Source organism: Chiloscyllium punctatum, chromosome 4, assembly GCF_047496795.1.
Source record: "Chiloscyllium punctatum isolate Juve2018m chromosome 4, sChiPun1.3, whole genome shotgun sequence".
Classification (NCBI taxonomy): domain Eukaryota; kingdom Metazoa; phylum Chordata; class Chondrichthyes; order Orectolobiformes; family Hemiscylliidae; genus Chiloscyllium; species Chiloscyllium punctatum.
In genome coordinates this window covers 9,456,679-9,476,130 of record NC_092742.1, presented here as the reverse complement: position 1 = coordinate 9,476,130, position 19,452 = coordinate 9,456,679, and the positions used below count along the sequence as shown (strand labels likewise).

General features: G+C 41.9%; 1 protein-coding gene across 1 annotated transcript in view; it reads right to left on the bottom strand.

Moving 5' to 3' along the window:
• hhipl1 (HHIP-like 1) overlaps window positions 1-19,452 on the bottom strand; it is an 85,053-nt gene that overhangs the window by 45,353 nt on the left and 20,248 nt on the right. The window lies entirely within an intron of this gene.

Genomic DNA, 19,452 nt, shown 5'->3' with positions numbered 1-19,452 from the left:
CTGACCCCTGTGCAACTCCTTTGGAAAGCTGGGCAGAGAAATGGCAGATGGAGTTTAATCCAGGCAAGTGTGAAGTGTTGCATTTTGGGAGGTCAAATGTTGGAGGAAAATGTATAGTAAATGGCAAGCACCTTAGGAACATTGATGTACAGAAGGATCTTGGTGTCCAAGTCCATAGCTCCCCGAAAGTGGCAACACACATGGTAAAGGTGGGAAAGAAGGCATATGGTATGTTTGCTTTCAGTCAGGACATTGAGTATAAAAGTTAACAGTATAGATAAGAGTGGTGCTGGAAAATCACAGCAGGTCAGGCAGCATCCGAGGAGCAGGAAAATCGACGTTTCAAGCAAAAGCCCTCAGGGCCTTTGCCTGAAACATCAATTTTCCTGCTCCTCGGATGCTGCCTGACCTGCTGTGTTTTTCCAGCACCACCCTAATCTAGACTCTGATCTCCAGCATCTGCAGTACCCACTTCTGCCAATAAAAGTTAACAGTCATGTTGCAGCCAGATTTCTGTTAGGCTACATGTGAAGTATTGCGTGCAGTTCTGGTCCCCACACTATAGGAAGGAGGTGGAAGCTTTGGAAAGGATTGACCAAGATGTTGCCTGGATTGGAATATATTAGTGATAAGGAGAGGTTGGACAAACATTGATTGTTTTCTCTCGAGTGTGGGAAGCTGAGGGGTGACCTGATAGAAGCGTATAAAATTATGAGAGGCATGGATAGGGTGGATGGTCGGAGTCTTTTTCCCAGTATTGTGATGTGAAATACAAGAGGGCATAGGTTTAAAGGTGAGAGGGGACAATTTCAAAGCGAAGGTGAGAGGTAAGTTTTTTGCGCAGATGAAGGTAGGTACCTGGAGAATGCTACCAGAGGTGGTGGTAGAATCAGATATGACAGCAACATTGAAGAGGCATTTAGATAGACATGTGAACAGGTGTGGAATAGAGCAATATGGACAAACAGCAATCTTTGGAGATTCGTTTAGACTGGCACCATGGTCAGCACAGACATGGTGGGGTGAAGGGCCTGTACCTGTGCTGCACTGTTCCAAGTTCAAGATTACATTAGATTACTTACAGTGTGGAAACAGGCCCTTCGGTCCAACAAGTCCACACTGACCCTCCGAAGAGCAACCCACTCCCCTACAGTCCAAAGGATGTGCAGGTTAGGTGAATTGGCCATGCTAAATTGCCCGCAGTGTTAGGCAAGGGGTAGATATAGGGGTATGGGTGGGTTGCGCTTCGGTGGGGCGGTGTGGACTTGTTGGGCCGAAGGGCCTGTTTCCACACTGTAAGTAATCTAATCTAGTCTAATCTTGTAATCTAATCTAGTAAATAATCTAATCTAATCTAATCTTGTATCTAATCTAATCTTGTAAGTAATCTAATCTAATCTAATCTAATCTTGTATCTAATCTAATCTAATCTACATTTACCCCTTCACCTGACACCATGGGCAATTCAGCATGGCCAATTCACCTGACCTGCACATCCTTTGGACTGTGGGAGGAAACCGGAGCACCCGAAGGAAACCCACGCAGACACGGGGAGAATGTGCAAACTCCACACAGGCAGTTGCCCGAGGCGGGAATTGAACACAGGTCTCTGGCGCTGTGAGGTTGCAGTGCTAACCACTGTGCCACCGTGCCACCCATATTCTCAGTCAATATCAGAGTGAAACAGACGGGGAGGAATGTGCAGTGAGTCAGTCTCACTGTGAAACCGGCTTGGTTGGGGGTATAGTCTGTAGTGAATCAGTATCCATTTCAGGTCCAGTGATCCTTCCTCAAAACTGCAGAGTTCTGAGGAAGTGTCATTGGACCCGAAACGTTAACTCTGATTTCTCTCCACAGATGCTGCCAGACCTGATGAGCTTTTCTCGCAATTTCTGTCTTTGTTTCTGATTTAAAGCATCCATTTTTTTTGCTTTTGATTTGTGGAAGAGTTTTGCGAATTGATGCTGTGCAAAGAGACACTGTTGCGTTAGTGTAAAGGACGTTGCACCGCATCACATGGTAAATTACTGCTCGAAAGCCAAGAACACTATCAGCAGGTAAAACAATCGGCAGGTAAACATTCAGCAGGTAAACAATCTGCAGGTAAACAATCAACAGGTAAACAATCTGCAGGTAAACAATCTGCAGGTAAACAATCTGCAGGTAAACATTCAGCAGGTAAACATTTGGCAGGTAAACAATCTGCAGGTAAACATTCGGCAGGTAAACATTCAGCAGGTAAACATTCAGCAGGTAAACAATCTGCAGGTAAACAATCAGCAGGTAAACATTCGGCAGGTAAACATTCGGCAGGTAAACATTTGGCCGGTAAACAATCTGCAGGTAAACATTCAGCAGGTAAACTTTCGGCAGGTAAACATTCGGCAGGTAAACATTCAACAGGTAAACAATCTGCAGGTAAATAATCTCCAGGTAAATATTTGGCAGGTAAACATTCGGCAGGTAAACAATCTGCAGGTAAACATTTGGCAGGTAAACATTCAGCAGGTAAACATTCAGCAGGTGAACAATCTGCAGGTAAACATTCAGCAGGTAAACATTCGGCAGGTAAACATTCGGCAGGTAAACATTCAGCAGGTAAACCTTCGGCAGGTAAACATTTGGCAGGTAAACAATCAGCAGGTAAACATTCAGCAGGTAAACATTCAGCAGGTAAACATTCATCAGGTAAACAATCGGCAGGTAAACAATCTGCAGGTAAACTTTCAGCAGGTAAACAATCTGCAGGTAATCATTTGGCAGGTAAACATTTAGCAGGTAAACATTCAGCAGGTAAACAATCTGCAGGTAAACAATCGGCAGGTAAACATTCGGCAGGTAAGCATTCAGCAGGTAAACATTCGGCAGGTAAACAATCTGCAGGTAAGCATTCAGCAGGTAAGCAGTCGGCAGGTAAACATTCGGCAGGTAAACATTCAGCAGGTAAACATTTGGCCGGTAAACAATCTGCAGGTAAACATTCAGCAGGTAAACATTCGGCAGGTAAACATTCGGCAGGTAAACATTCAACAGGTAAACAATCTGCAGGTAAATAATCTCCAGGTAAATATTTGGCAGGTAAACATTCGGCAGGTAAACAATCTGCAGGTAAACATTTGGCAGGTAAACATTCAGCAGGTAAACATTCAGCAGGTGAACAATCTGCAGGTAAACATTCAGCAGGTAAACATTCGGCAGGTAAACATTCGGCAGGTAAACCTTCGGCAGGTAAACATTCGGCAGGTAAACATTTGGCAGGTAAACAATCAGCAGGTAAACATTCAGCAGGTAAACATTCAGCAGGTAAACAATCAGCAGGTAAACATTCATCAGGTAAACAATCGGCAGGTAAACAATCTGCAGGTAAACTTTCAGCAGGTAAACAATCTGCAGGTAATCATTTGGCAGGTAAACATTTAGCAGGTAAACATTCAGCAGGTAAACAATCTGCAGGTAAACAATCGGCAGGTAAACATTCGGCAGGTAAGCATTCAGCAGGTAAACATTCGGCAGGTAAACAATCTGCAGGTAAGCATTCAGCAGGTAAGCAGTCGGCAGGTAAACATTCGGCAGGTAAACATTCAGCAGGTAAACAATCTGCAGGTAAACAATCGGCAGGTAAACATTCAGCAGGTAAGCAATCAGCAGGTAAACATTCAGCAGGTAAACATTCAGTAGGTAAGCATTCAGCAGGTAAGCAGTCGGCAGGTAAACATTCGGCAGGTAAACATTCAGCAGGTAAACAATCAGCAAGTAAACAATCTGCAGGTAAACATTCAGCAGGTAAACATTCAGCAGGTAAACAATCAGCAGATAAACAATCTGCAGGTAAACATTCGGCAGGTAAACATTCGGCAGGTAAACAATCTGCAGGTAAACATTCACCAGGTAAACAATCAGCAAGTAAATAATTTCCAGGTAAACATTTGGCAGGAAAACATTCGGCAGGTAAACAATCGGCAGGTAAACAATCTGCAGGTAAACATTCGGCAGGTAACCAATCAGCAGGTAAACAATCTGCAGGTAAACATTCGGCAGGAAAACATTCGGCAGGTAAACAATCGGCACGTAAACATTCAGTAGGTAAACATTCGGTAGGTAAACAGTCGTTAGGTAAACAATGAGCAGGTAAAAATTCAGCAGGTAAACAATCGGCAGGTAAACGTTCAGTAGGTAAACATTCAGCAGGTAAACAGTAATCAGGTAAACAATCGGCAGGTAAACAATCTGCAGGTAAACTTTCAGCAGGTAAACAATCTGCAGGTAATCATTTGGCAGGTAAACATTCAGCAGGTAAACATTCAGCAGGTAAACAATCTGCAGGTAAACATTCAGCAGGTAAACAATCAGCAGGTAAGCATTCGGCAGGTAAACATTCAGCAGGTAAACATTCAGCAGGTAAACATTCGGCAGGTAAGCATTCGGCAGGTAAACATTCAGCAGGTAAACATTCGGCAGGTAAACATTCGGCAGGTAAACATTCAGCAGATAAACATTCAGCAAGTAAACAATCTGCAGGTAAACATTCAGCAAGTAAACATTCAGCAAGTAAACAATCGGCAGGTAAACATTCGGCAGGTAAACATTCAGCAGGTAAACAATCAGCAAGTAAACAATCAGCAGGTAAACATTCAGCAGGTAAACATTCAGCAGATAAACAATCGGCAGGTAAACATTCAGCAGGTAAACATTCAGCAGGTAAACAATCAGCAGGTAAACAATCAGCAGGTAAACATTTGGCAGGTAAACATTCGGCAGGTAAACAATCGGCAGGTAAATAATCTCCAGGTAAACATTTGGCAGGTAAACAATCGGCAGGTAAACATTCAGCAGGTAAACATTTGGCAGGTAAACATTCGGCAGGTAAACAATCGGCAGGTAAACAATCTGCAGGTAAACATTCAGCAGGTAAACAATCTGCAGGTTAACATTCTGCAGGTAATCAATCAGCAGGTAAACAATCTGCAGGTAAACATTCGGCAGGTAAACATTCGGCAGGTAAACAATCGGCAGGTAAACAATCAGCAGGTAGACAATCAGCAGGTAAACAATCTGCAGGTAAACATTCAGCAGGTAAATAATCTCCAGGTAAACATTTGGCAGGAAAACATTCGGCAGGTAAACAATCGGCAGGTAAATAATCTCCAGGTAAACATTTGGCAGGAAAACATTCGGCAGGTAAACAATCGGCAGGTAAATAATCTCCAGGTAAACATTTGGCAGGAAAACATTCGGCAGGTAAACAATCTACAGGTAAACATTTGGCAGGTAAACATTCAGCAGGTAAACAATCAGCAGGTAAACATTCGGCAGGTAAACAATCGGCAGGTAAATAATCTCCAGGTAAACATTTGGCAGGAAAACATTCGGCAGGTAAACAATCTACAGGTAAACATTTGGCAGGTAAACATTCAGCAGGTAAACATTCGGCAGGTAAACAATCAGCAGGTAAACAATCAGCAGGTAAATAATCTCCAGGTAAACATTTGGCAGGAAAACATTCGGCAGGTAAACAATCTACAGGTAAACATTTGGCAGGTAAACATTCGGCAGGTAAACAATCGGCAGGTAAACAATCTGCAGGTAAACATTCAACAGGTAAACAATCTGCAGGTTAACATTCTGCAGGTAATCAATCAGCAGGTAAACAATCAGCAGGTAAACATTCGGCAGGTAAACAATCTGCAGGTAAACATTCAGCAGGTAAACAATCTGCAGCTAAACATTCAGCAGGTAAACATTCAGCAGGAAAACATTCGGCAGGTAATCAATCAGCAGGTAAACAATCTGCAGGTAAACATTCAGCAGGTAAACATTCAGTAGGTAAACAGTCGTCAGGTAAACAATCGGCAGGTAAACAATCTGCAGGTAAACTTTCAGCAGATAAACAATCTGCAGGTAATCATTTGGCAGGTAAACATTCAGCAGGTAAACATTCAGCAGGTAAACAATCTGCAGGTAAACAGTTGGCAGGTAAACATTCAGCAGGTAAACAATCAGCAGGCAAACATTCTGCAGGTAAACATTTGGAAGGTAAGCATTCAGCAGGTAAACATTCGGCAGGTAAACATTGAGCAGATAAACATTCATCAGGTAAACAATCAGCAGGTATGAATTCGGCAGGTAAGCATTCAGCAGGTAAGCATTCAGCAGGTAAACATTCGGCAGGTAAACATTCAGCAGGTAAACAATCAGCAGGTATGTATTCGGCAGGTAAGCATTCGGCAGGTAAACATTCAGCAGGTAAATATTCAGCAAATAAACATTCGGCAGGTAAACATTCGGCAGGTGAACATTCAGCAGGTAAACAAGCAGCAGGTAAACAATCAGCAGGTAAACATTCGGCAGTTAAACAATCTGTAGGTAAATTATCAGCAGGTAAACATTCGGCAGGAAAACATTCATCAGGTAAACATTCAGCAGATAAACATTCTGCAGGTCATCAATCAGTAGGTAAACACTCTGCAGGTAAACAATCAGCAGGTAAATTATTAGCAGGTAAACATTCGGCAGGTAAACATTCAGCAGGTAAACATTCAGCAGGTAAACATTCAGCAAGTAAACATTCGGCAGGTAAACATTCGGCAGGTAAACAATCAGCAGGTAAACATTCAGCAGGTAAACATTCAGCAGGTAAACAATCTGCAGGTAAACATTCGGCAGGAAAACATTCAGCAGGTAAACAATCAGCAGGTAAACATTCGGCAGGAAAACATTCAGCAGGTAAACATTCTGCAGGTAAACAATCAGTAGGTAAACATTCGGCAGGTAAACATTCAGCAGGGAAACAATCGGCAGGTAAACATTCAGCAGGTAAACAATCAGCAGGTAAACATTCGGCAGGTAAACATTCAGCAGGTAAACATTCAGCAGGTAAACAATCAGCAGGTAAACATTCTGCAGGTAAACAATCAGCAGGTAAACATTCGGCAGGTAAACAATCAGCAGGTAAACATTCTGCAGGTAAACATTCAGCAGGAAAACATTCAGCAGGTAAACATTCTGCAGGTAAACAATCAGCAGGTAAACATTCGGCAGGTAAACATTCAGCAGGTAAACAATCTGCAGGTAAACATTCAGCAGGTAAACAATCAGCAGGTAAACATTCAGCAGGTAAACAATCTGCAGGTAAACATTCTGCAGGTAAACATTCAGCAGGTAAACAATCAGCAGGTAAACATTCAGCAGGTAAACAATCAGCAGGTAAACATTCGGCAGGTAAACAATCAGCAGGTAAACAATCTGCAGGTAAACATTCGACAGGTAAACATTCAGCAGGTAAACTATCAGCAGGTAAACATTCAGCAGGTAAACATTCAGCAGGTAAACAATCAGCAGGTAAACATTCGGCAGGTAAACATTCAGCAGGTAAACAATCAGCAGGTAAACATTCGGCAGGTAAACATTCAGCAGGTAAACAATCAGCAGGTAAACATTCAGCAGGTAAACATTCAGCAGGTAAACAATCTGCATGTAAACAATCTGCAGGTAAACAATCAGCAGGTAAACATTCGGCAGGTAAACATTCAGCAGGTAAACATTCAGCAGGTAAACATTCAGCAGGTAAACATTCAGCAGGCAATTAATCAGCAGGTAAACATTCGGCAGGTAAACAATCTGCAGGTAAACAATCTGCAGGTAAACAATCAGCAGGTAAACATTCGGCAGGTAAACACTCTGCAGGTAATCAATCTGAAGGTAAACATTCGGCAGGTAAAAATCTGCAGGTAAACATTAGGCAGGTAAACATTCAGCAGGTAAACAATCTGCAAGTAAACATTCGGCAGGTAAACATTCGGCATGTAAACAATCGGCAGGTAAACAATCTGCAGGTAAACATTCAGCAGGTAAACATTCAGCAGGTAAACAATCTGCAAGTAAACATTCGGCAGGTAAACAATCCACAGGTAAACAATCTGCAGGTAAACATTCAGCAGGTAAACATTCAGCAGGTAAACAATCTGCAAGTAAACATTCGGCAGGTAAACAAACTGCAGGTAATCAATCTGCAGGGAAACATTCGGCAGGTAAACAATCTGCAGGTAAACAATCTGCAGGTAAACATTCGGCAGGTAAACATTCAGCAGGTAAACAATCGGCAGGTAAACAATATGCAGGTAAACAATCTGCAGGTAAACATTCGGCAGGTAAACAATCAGCAGGTAAACAATCGGCAGGAAAACAATATGCAGGTAAACAATCTGCAGGTAAACAATCTGCAGCTAAACATTCAGCAGGTAAACATTCAGCAGGAAAACATTCGGCAGGTAATCAATCAGCAGGTAAACCATCTGCAGGTAAACAATCTGCAGGTAAACAATCAGCAGGTAAACAGTCGTCAGGTAAACCATCAGCAGGTAAACATTCAGCAGGTAAACAATCAGCAGGTAAACATTCAGCAGGTAAACATTCAGTAGGTAAACAGTCGTCAGGTAAACAATCGGCAGGTAAATAATCTGCAGGTAAACTTTCAGCAGATAAACAATCTGCAGGTAATCATTTGGCAGGTAAACATTCAGCAGGTAAACATTCAGCAGGTAAACAATCTGCAGGTAAACAGTTGGCAGGTAAACATTCAGCAGGTAAACAATCAGCAGGTATGAATTCGGCAGGTAAGCATTCAGCAGGTAAACATTCAGCAGGCAAACATTCTGCAGGTAAACATTCGGCAGGTAAGCATTCAGCAGGTAAACATTCGGCAGGTAAACATTCGGCAGGTAAACAATCAGCAGGTATGCATTCGGCAGGTAAACAATATGCAGGTAAACAATCTGCAGGTAAACATTCGGCAGGTAAACAATCAGCAGGTAAACAATCGGCAGGTAAACAATATGCAGGTAAACAATCTGCAGGTAAACAATCTGCAGCTAAACATTCAGCAGGTAAACATTCAGCAGGAAAACATTCGGCAGGTAATCAATCAGCAGGTAAACCATCTGCAGGTAAACAATCTGCAGGTAAACAATCAGCAGGTAAACAGTCGTCAGGTAAACCATCAGCAGGTAAACATTCAGCAGGTAAACAATCAGCAGGTAAACATTCAGCAGGTAAACATTCAGTAGGTAAACAGTCGTCAGGTAAACAATCGGCAGGTAAATAATCTGCAGGTAAACTTTCAGCAGATAAACAATCTGCAGGTAATCATTTGGCAGGTAAACATTCAGCAGGTAAACATTCAGCAGGTAAACAATCTGCAGGTAAACAGTTGGCAGGTAAACATTCAGCAGGTAAACAATCAGCAGGTATGAATTCGGCAGGTAAGCATTCAGCAGGTAAACATTCAGCAGGCAAACATTCTGCAGGTAAACATTCGGCAGGTAAGCATTCAGCAGGTAAACATTCGGCAGGTAAACATTCAGCAGGTAAACAATCAGCAGGTATGCATTCGGCAGGTAAGCATTCGGCAGGTAAACATTCAGCAGGTAAACATTCAGCAGGCAAACATTCTGCAGGTAAACATTCGGCTGGTAAACATTCAGCAGGCAAACATTCTGCAGGTAAACATTCGGCAGGTAAACATTCGGCAGGTAAACATTCTGCAGGTAAACATTCAGCAGGTAAACAATCAGCAGGTGTGCATTCGGCAGGTAAACAATCAGCAGGTAAACAATCAGCAGGTGTGCATTTGGCAGGTAAACATTCAGCAGGTAAGCATTCAGCAGGTAAACTTTCGGCAGGTAAACATTCAGCAGGTAAACAATCAGCAGGTGTGCATTCGGCAGGTAAACATTCAGCAGGCAAACATTCTGCAGGTAAACATTCGGCAGGTAAGCATTCAGCAGGTAAACATTCGGCAGGTAAACATTCAGCAGGTAAACAATCTGCAGGTAATCATTCGGCAGGTAAACATTCAGCAGGTAAATATTCAGCAAATAAACATTCGGCAGGTAAACATTCAGCAGGTAAACAATCAGCAGGTAAACAATCTGCAGGTAAACATTCAGCAGGTAAACATTCGGCAGATAAACAATCTGCAGGTAAACATTCAGCAGGTAAACATTCAGCAGGTAAACAATCTGCAGGTAAACAATCAGCAGGTAAACAATCAGCAGGTAAACAATCTGCAGGTAAACAATCTGCAGGTAAACATTCAGCAGGTAAACAATCTGCAGGTAAACAATCAGCAGGTAAACAATAAGCAGGTAAACATTCAGCAGGTAAACAATCTGCATGTAAACATTCAGCAGGTAAACATTCGTCAGGTAAACATTCGGCAGGTAAACAATCGGCAGGTAAACATTCTGCAGGTAAACAATCAGTAGGTAAACATTCGGCAGGTAAACATTCAGCAGGTAAACATTCAGCAGGAAAACATTCAGCAGGTAAACAATCAGCAGGTAAACATTCGGCAGGTAAACAATCAGCAGGTAAACATTCGGCAGGAAAACATTCAGCAGGTAAACATTATGCAGGTAAACAATCAGCAGGTAAACATTCGGCAGGTAAACATTCAGCAGGTAAACATTCTGCAGGTAAACAATCAGCAGGTAAACATTCGGCAGGTAAACATTCAGCAGGTAAACAATCGGCAGGTAAACATTCAGCAGGTAAACAATCAGCAGGTAAACATTCGGCAGGTAAACATTCAGCAGGTAAACATTCAGCAGGTAAACAATCAGCAGGTAAACATTCTGCAGGTAAACAATCAGCAGGTAAACATTCGGCAGGTAAACATTCAGCAGGTAAACAATCAGCAGGTAAACATTCTGCAGGTAAACATTCAGCAGGAAAACATTCAGCAGGTAAACATTCTGCAGGTAAACAATCAGCAGGTAAACATTCGGCAGGTAAACATTCAGCAGGTAAACATTCTGCAGGTAAACATTCAGCAGGTAAACAATCTGCAGGTAAACATTCAGCAGGTAAACCATCTGCAGGTAAACAATCAGCAGGTAAACATTCGGCAGGTAAACATTCAGCAGGTAAACTATCAGCAGGTAAACATTCAGCAGGTAAACATTCAGCAGGTAAACAATCAGCAGGTAAACATTCGGCAGGTAAACATTCAGCAGGTAAACAATCAGCAGGTAAACATTCAGCAGGTAAACATTCAGCAGGTAAACAATCTGCATGTAAACAATCTGCAGGTAAACAATCAGCAGGTAAACATTCAGCAGGTAAACATTCAGCAGGTAAACATTCAGCAGGTAAACAAGCTGCATGTAAACATTCGGCAGGTAAACAATCAGCAGGTAAACATTCAGCAGGTAAACATTCAGCAGGCAATTAATCAGCAGGCAAACATTCGGCAGGTAAACAATCTGCAGGTAAACAATCTGCAGGTAAACAATCAGCAGGTAAACATTCGGCAGGTAAACAATCTGCAGGTAATCAATCTGAAGGTAAACATTCGGCAGGTAAAAATCTGCAGGTAAACATTAGGCAGGTAAACATTCAGCAGGTAAACAATCTGCAAGTAAACATTCGGCAGGTAAACATTCGGCATGTAAACAATCGGCAGGTAAACAATCTGCAGGTAAACATTCAGCAGGTAAACATTCAGCAGGTAAACAATCTGCAAGTAAACATTCGGCAGGTAAACAATCCGCAGGTAAACAATCTGCAGGTAAACATTCAGCAGGTAAACATTCAGCAGGTAAACAATCTGCAAGTAAACATTCGGCAGGTAAACAAACTGCAGGTAATCAATCTGCAGGGAAACATTCGGCAGGTAAACAATCTGCAGGTAAACAATCTGCAGGTAAACATTCGGCAGGTAAACATTCAGCAGGTAAACAATCGGCAGGTAAACAATATGCAGGTAAACAATCTGCAGGTAAACATTCGGCAGGTAAACAATCAGCAGGTAAACAATCGGCAGGTAAACAATATGCAGGTAAACAATCTGCAGGTAAACAATCTGCAGCTAAACATTCAGCAGGTAAACATTCAGCAGGAAAACATTCGGCAGGTAATCAATCAGCAGGTAAACCATCTGCAGGTAAACAATCTGCAGGTAAACAATCAGCAGGTAAACAATCAGCAGGTAAACATTCAGCAGGTAAACAATCAGCAGGTAAACATTCAGCAGGTAAACATTCAGTAGGTAAACAGTCGTCAGGTAAACAATCGGCAGGTAAATAATCTGCAGGTAAACTTTCAGCAGATAAACAATCTGCAGGTAATCATTTGGCAGGTAAACATTCAGCAGGTAAACATTCAGCAGGTAAACAATCTGCAGGTAAACAGTTGGCAGGTAAACATTCAGCAGGTAAACAATCAGCAGGTATGAATTCGGCAGGTAAGCATTCAGCAGGTAAACATTCAGCAGGCAAACATTCTGCAGGTAAACATTCGGCAGGTAAGCATTCAGCAGGTAAACATTCGGCAGGTAAACATTCAGCAGGTAAACAATCAGCAGGTATGCATTCGGCAGGTAAGCATTCGGCAGGTAAACATTCAGCAGGTAAACATTCAGCAGGCAAACATTCTGCAGGTAAACATTCGGCTGGTAAACATTCAGCAGGCAAACATTCTGCAGGTAAACATTCGGCCGGTAAACATTCAGCAGGTAAACATTCAGCAGGTAAACATTCGGCAGGTAAACATTCTGCAGGTAAACATTCAGCAGGTAAACTTTCGGCAGGTAAACATTCAGCAGGTAAACAATCAGGAGGTGTGCATTCGGCAGGTAAACATTCAGCAGGCAAACATTCTGCAGGTAAACATTCGGCAGGTAAGCATTCAGCAGGTAAACATTCGGCAGGTAAACATTCAGCAGGTAAACAATCTGCAGGTAATCATTCGGCAGGTAAACATTCAGCAGGTAAATACTCAGCAAATAAACATTCGGCAGGTAAACATTCAGCAGGTAAACAATCAGCAGGTAAACAATCTGCAGGTAAACATTCAGCAGGTAAACATTCGGCAGATAAACAATCTGCAGGTAAACAATCAGCAGGTAAACATTCAGCAGGTAAACAATCTGCATGTAAACATTCAGCAGGTAAACAATCAGCAGGTAAACAATCAGCAGGTAAACAATCTGCAGGTAAACAATCTGCAGGTAAACATTCAGCAGGTAAACAATCTGCAGGTAAACAATCTGCAGGTAAACATTCAGCAGGTAAACAATCTGCAGGTAAACAATCAGCAGGTAAACAATCAGCAGGTAAACATTCAGCAGGTAAACAATCTGCATGTAAACATTCAGCAGGTAAACATTCGTCAGGTAAACATTCGGCAGGTAAACAATCAGCAGGTAAACAATCTGCATGTAAACATTCAGCAGGTAAACATTCAGCAGGTAAACAATCTGCAGGTAAACATTCAGCAGGTAAACATTTGGCAGGTAAACATTCAGCAGGTAAACATTCAGCAGGTAAACAATCTGCATGTAAACATTATGCAGGTAAACATTCAGCAGGTAAACATTCAGCAGGTAAACAATCTGCAGGTAAACATTCTGCAGGTAAACATTCGGCAGGTAAACAATATGCAGGTAAACAATCTGCAGGTAAACATTCGGCAGCTAAACAATCTGCATGTAAACATTCAGCAGGTAAACATTCAGCAGGTAAACATTCAGCAGGTAAACAATCTGCAGGAAAACATTCGGCAGGTAAACAATCAGCAGGTAAACATTCGGCAGGTAAACAATCTGCAGGTAAACATTCAGCAGGTAAACAATCAGCAGGTAAACATTCGGCAGGTAAACAATATGCAGGTAAACAATCTGCAGGTAATCAAACAGCAGGTAAACAATCTGCAGGTAAACATTCAGCAGGTAAACAATCAGCAGGTAAACATTCGGCAGGTAAACAATATGCAGGTAAACAATCTGCAGGTAAACAATCTGCAGGTAATCAAACAGCAGGTAAACAATCTGCAGGTAAACATTCGGCAGGTAAACAATATGCAGGTAAATAATCTGCAGGTAAACATTTGGCAGGTAAACATTCGGCAGGTAAACATTCAGCAGATATACAATCGGCAGGTAAACAATCTACAGATAAACAATCTGCAGGTAAACAATCTGCAGGTAATCAATCTGTAGGTAAACAAGCAGCAGGTAAACATTCAGCAGGTAAACATTCAGCAGGTAAACAAACTGCAGGTAAACAATCTGTGCAGGTAAACAATCAGCAGGTAAACATTCGGCAGATAAACAATCAGCAGGTAATCAATCTGCAGGTAAACATTCAGCAGGTAAACATTCAGCAGGTAAACAATTAGCAGGTAAACAATCTGCAGGTAAACATTCAGCAGGTAAACATTCAGCAGGTAAACAATCTGCAAGTAAACATTCGGCAGGTAAACATTCGGCAGGTAAACATTCAGCAGGTAAACAATCAGCAGGTAAACAATCTGCAGGTAAACATTCAGCAGGTAAACATTCGGCAGGTAAACAATCTGCAGGTAATCAATCTGCAGGTAAACATTTGGCTGGTAAAAATTCAGCAGGTAAACAATCTGCAGGTAAACATTCAGCAGGTAAACAATCTGCAAGTAAACATTCGGCAGGTAAACATTTGGCAGGTAAACATTCAGCAGGTAAACAATCAGCAGGTAAACAATCTGCAGGTAAACATTCAGCAGGTAAACATTCAGCAGGTAAACAATCGGCAGGTAAACATTCGGCAGGTAAACCATCTGCAGGTAAACATTCGGCAGTTAAAATTCAGCAGGTAAACAATCTGCATGTAAACAATCGTCAGGTAAACAATCTGCAGGTAAACAATCTGCAGGTAAACAATCGTCAGGTAAACAATCTGCAGGTATACAATCTGCAGGTAAACATTCGGCAGTTAAAATTCGGCAGGTAAACAATCTGCAGGTAAACAATCATCAGATAAACAATCTGCAGGTAAACAATCAGCAGGAAAACATTCGGCAGGTAAACAATCTGCTGGTAATCAATCTGCAGGTAAACATTTGCCAGGTAAACATTCAGCAGGTAAACATTCAGCAGGTGAACATTCGGCAGGTGAACATTCGGCAGGTAAACAATCTGCAGGTAAACATTCGGCAGGTAAACATTCAGCAGGTAAACATTCAGCAGGTGAACATTCGGCAGGTAAACAATCTGCAGGTAAACAATCAGCAGGTAAACAATCAGCAGGTAAACATTCAGCAGGTAAACATTCGGCAAGTAAACATTCGGCAGGTAAACATTCGGCAGGTAATCAATCTGCAGGTAAACATTTGCCAGGTAAACATTTGCCAGGTAAACATTCTGCAGGTAAACAATCAGCAGGTAAACATTCAGCAGGTAAACATTCGGCAGGTAAACAATCTGCTGGTAATCAATCTGCAGGTAAACATTTGCCAGGTAAACATTCTGCAGGTAAACAATCTGCAGGTATACAATCTGCAGGTAAACATTCGGCAGTTAAAATTCGGCAGGTAAACAATCTGCAGGTAAACAATCATCAGATAAACAATCTGCAGGTAAACAATCAGCAGGAAAACATTCGGCAGGTAAACAATCTGCTGGTAATCAATCTGCAGGTAAACATTTGCCAGGTAAACATTCAGCAGGTAAACATTCAGCAGGTGAACATTCAGCAGGTGAACATTCGGCAGGTAAACAATCTGCAGGTAAACATTCGGCAGGTAAACATTCAGCAGGTAAACATTCAGCAGGTGAACATTCGGCAGGTAAACAATCTGCAGGTAAACAATCAGCAGGTAAACATTCAGCAGGTAAACATTCGGCAAGTAAACATTCGGCAGGTAAACATTCGGCAGGTAATCAATCTGCAGGTAAACATTTGCCAGGTAAACATTTGCCAGGTAAACATTTGCCAGGTAAACATTCTGCAGGTAAACAATCAGCAGGTAAACATTCAGCAGGTAAACATTCGGCAGGTAAACAATCTGCTGGTAATCAATCTGCAGGTAAACATTTGCCAGGTAAACATTCTGCAGGTAAACAATCAGCAGGTAAACATTCAGCAGGTAAACAATCTGCAGGTAAACAATCAGCAGGTAAACATTGAGAAGGTAAACAATCGGCAGGTAAACATTCGGCAGGTAAACCATCTGCAGGTAATCATTCTGCAGGTAAACATTCAGCAGGTAAACATTCGACAGGTAAACACTCAGCAGGTAAACATTCAGCAGGTAAACCATCTGCAGGTAAACATTCGGCAGTTAAAATTCGGCAGGTAAACAATCTGCAGGTAAACAATCGTCAAGTAAACAATCTGCAGGTAAACATTCGGCAGGTAAACATTCGGCAGGTAAACAATCTGCAGGTAATTAATCAGCAGGTAAATATTTGGCAGGTAAACAATCTGCAGGTAAACATTCGGCAGGTAAACATTCAGCAGGTAAACAATCGGCAGGTAAACCATCTGCAGGTAAACCTTCGGCAGGTAAACCATCTGCAGGTAATCAATCTGCAGGTAAACATTCAGCAGGTAAACATTCAGCAGGTAAACATTCGGCAGTTAAAATTCGGCAGGTAAACATTCAGCAGGTAAACATTCAGCAGGTAAACATTCGGCAGGTAAAGAATCAATAGGTAAACAATCTGCAGGTAAACATTCAGCAGGTAAACATTCGGCAGGTAAACATTCTGCAGGTAAACATTCGGCAGGTAAACATTCGGCAGGTAAACAATCTGCAGGTAAACTATCAGCAGGTAAACATTCAGCAGGTAAACATTCTGCAGGTAAAGAATCAATAGGTAAACAATCTGCAGGTAAACATTCGGCAGGTAAACATTCGGCAGGTAAACAATCTGCAGGTAAACATTTGGCAGGTAAAAATTCAGCAGGTAAACAATCTGCAGGTAAACATTGAGCAGGTAAACATTCGGCTGGTAAACATTCAGCAGGCAAACATTCTGCAGGTAAACATTCGGCAGGTAAACATTCGGCAGGTAAACAATCTGCAGGTAAACTATCAGCAGGTAAACATTCAGCAGGTAAACATTCTGCAGGTAAAGAATCAATAGGTAAACAATCTGCAGGTAAACATTCAGCAGGTAAACATTCGGCAGGTAAACATTCGGCAGGTAAACAATCTGCAGGTAAACAATCTGCAGGTAAACATTGAGCAGGTAAACATTCGGCTGGTAAACATTCAGCAGGCAAACATTCTGCAGGTAAACATTCGGCAGGTAAACAATCAGCAGGTAAACATTCAGCAGGTAAGCATTCAGCAGGTAAACATTCAGCAGGTAAATATTCGGCAGGTAAACAATCAGCAGGTAAACATTCGGCAGGTAAACAGTCGTCAGGTAAATAATCGGCAGGTAAACAATCTGCAGGTAAACTTTCAGCAGGTAAGCATTCGGCAGGTAAACATTCGGCAGGTAAACAATCAGCAGGTAAACATTCGGCAGGTAAACATTCAGCAGGTAAGCATTCAGCAGGTAAACATTCAGCAGGTAAACATTCGGCAGGTAAACAATCAGCAGGTAAACATTCGGCAGGTAAACAGTCGTCAGGTAAACATTCTGCAGGTAAACAATCTGCAGGTATACAATCTGCAGGTAAACATTCGGCAGTTAAAATTCGGCAGGTAAACAATCTGCAGGTAAACAATCATCAGATAAACAATCTGCAGGTAAACAATCAGCAGGAAAACATTCGGCAGGTAAACAATCTGCTGGTAATCAATCTGCAGGTAAACATTTGCCAGGTAAACATTCAGCAGGTAAACATTCAGCAGGTGAACATTCAGCAGGTGAACATTCGGCAGGTAAACAATCTGCAGGTAAACATTCGGCAGGTAAACATTCAGCAGGTAAACATTCAGCAGGTGAACATTCGGCAGGTAAACAATCAGCAGGTAAACAATCAGCAGGTAAACATTCAGCAGGTAAACATTCAGCAGGTAAACATTCGGCAAGTAAACATTCGGCAGGTAAACATTCGGCAGGTAATCAATCTGCAGGTAAACATTTGCCAGGTAAACATTTGCCAGGTAAACATTCTGCAGGTAAACAATCAGCAGGTAAACATTCAGCAGGTAAACATTCGGCAGGTAAACAATCTGCTGGTAATCAATCTGCAGGTAAACATTTGCCAGGTAAACATTCTGCAGGTAAACAATCAGCAGGTAAACATTCAGCAGGTAAACAATCTGCAGGTAAACAATCAGCAGGTAAACATTGAGAAGGTAAACAATCGGCAGGTAAACATTCGGCAGGTAAACCATCTGCAGGTAATCATTCTGCAGGTAAACATTCAGCAGGTAAACATTCAGCAGGTAAACATTCGACAGGTAAACACTCAGCAGGTAAACATTCAGCAGGTAAACCATCTGCAGGTAAACATTCGGCAGTTAAAATTCGGCAGGTAAACAATCTGCAGGTAAACAATCGTCAGGTAAACAATCTGCAGGTAAACATTCGGCAGGTAAACATTCGGCAGGTAAACAATCTGCAGGTAATTAATCAGCAGGTAAATATTTGGCAGGTAAACAATCTGCAGGTAAACATTCGGCAGGTAAACATTCAGCAGGTAAACAATCGGCAGGTAAACCATCTGCAGGTAAACCTTCGGCAGGTAAACCATCTGCAGGTAATCAATCTGCAGGTAAACATTCAGCAGGTAAACATTCAGCAGGTAAACATTCGGCAGTTAAAATTCGGCAGGTAAACATTCAGCAGGTAAACATTCAGCAGGTAAACATTCGGCAGGTACACGATCAGCAGGTAAACATTCAGCAGGTAAACAATCAGCAGGTAAACATTCGGCAGGTACACGATCAGCAGGTAAACATTCAGCAGGTAAACATTCGGCAGATAAACATTCGGCAGGTAATCAATCTGCAGGTAAACATTTGCCAGGTAAACATTTGCCAGGTAAACATTCTGCAGGTAAACAATCAGCAGGTAAACATTCAGCAGGTAAACATTCGGCAGGTAAACAATCTGCTGGTAATCAATCTGCAGGTAAACATTTGCCAGGTAAACATTATGCAGGTAAACAATCAGCAGGTAAACATTCAGCAGGTAAACAATCGGCAGGTAAACAATCAGCAGGTAAACAATCAGCAGGTAAACAATCGGCAGGTAAACAATCGGCAGGTAAACATTCAGCAGGTAAACAATCAGCAGGTAAACATTCGGCAGGTAAACATTCGGCAGGTAAACAATCGTCAGGTAAACAATCATCAGGTAAACAATCTGCAGGTAAACAATCTGCAGGTAAACAATCTGCAGGTTATCATTCGTCAGGTAAACATTCGGCAGGTAAACAATCTGCAGGTAAACAATCTGCAGGTTATCATTCGTCAGGTAAACATTCGGCAGGTAAACAATCTGCAGGTAAACAATCTGCAGGTAAACATTCGGCAGGAAAACATTCGGCAGGTAAACATTCGGCAGGTAAACTATCAGCAGGTAAACATTCAGCAGGTAAACATTCGGCAGGTAAAGAATCAATAGGTAAACAATCTGCAGGTAAACATTCAGCAGGTAAACATTCGGCAGGTAAACATTCAGCAGGTAAACATTCGGCAGGTAAACATTCGGCAGGTAAACAATCTGCAGGT